This window comes from Nicotiana attenuata, unplaced genomic scaffold (genome assembly GCF_001879085.1).
Source record: "Nicotiana attenuata strain UT unplaced genomic scaffold, NIATTr2, whole genome shotgun sequence".
NCBI classification, from domain to species: domain Eukaryota; kingdom Viridiplantae; phylum Streptophyta; class Magnoliopsida; order Solanales; family Solanaceae; genus Nicotiana; species Nicotiana attenuata.
Genome location: NW_017671868.1, coordinates 138,421 through 139,524, shown reverse-complemented (window position 1 = coordinate 139,524; position 1,104 = coordinate 138,421).

Below are 1,104 nucleotides of genomic sequence, written 5' to 3'. Positions count from 1 at the left end.
TAGAAACATACCTTTGAAAATTGAAGACTGGGGAGTGAGGAGTCGGAGCTAGGGGTGCGAAGTCGGAAATCCCCCAAAATCCCAATCGCCGACGCCAAATCGTAGTCGGAGCTGCTGACTGCTGAGCTTGGACGATATCGTCCACTTTCTCTCACTATACTTGCTACAAAGTTAGGGCAACTGGGCAAGGGTTCTGGTTTGTTAATTTGTTTCTTCTAACTCTAAGTCAGACTTAAAGAAGATGGGTGGGCTTGGGGCTGGGCTGGGCTAGAAATAAAATAAAGAAGGGTGGGTGGGCTTGGGCGTTGGGCTGGGGATGGGTAGGGTAGTGGACTGTGGACTGGCCTATTTAAAATTCGGTATTTCGGTATAACCGAAATACCGAAATTTCAGATTTCTGAAACCGAGTACCGAACCGAAATACCGAAATACCGAAAATTTAGTACCGAATTAGACCGAAATACCGAAAAAACCGAAACCAAAATACCGAAAATAATTCGGTCCGGTTGGGAATTCAGTTTTTCGGATTTTATGCTCACCCCTAACTATCGGCGAACGACGACAAACTATCTACTAACCTTCTACCTTAATCCTCGACTTCCACACCCTCCTATCAAGGGTCATATCCTCGGTGAGCTGAAGCAGCGCCATGTCCTGCCTAATCACCTCTCCCCAGTACTTCTTAGGCCTACCTCGACCTCTTCTCAAACTTTCCATGGCCAATCTCTCACACCTCCTGACAGGAGTATCAATGCTTCTTCTCTTAACATGTCCGAACCATCTCAGCCTTGACTCCCGCATCTTGTCCTCCACGGAGGCTACTCCCAGTCTGTCCCGGATAGCTTCATTCTTAATCCTATCTCTCCTGGTACACCCACACATCCATCTCAACATCCTCATCTCTGCTACTCTCATATTCTGCACGTGGGAGTTCTTGACTGGCCAACACTCAGCCCCATACAACATAGCCGGTCGAACCACCACTCGATAAAACTTACCCTTAAGTCTTAGCAGCACATTCCTATCACACAAAACACCGGAAGCGAGCCTCCACTTCATCCATCCCGCTCCGATGCGATGTGCGACATCTTCGTCAATCTCCCC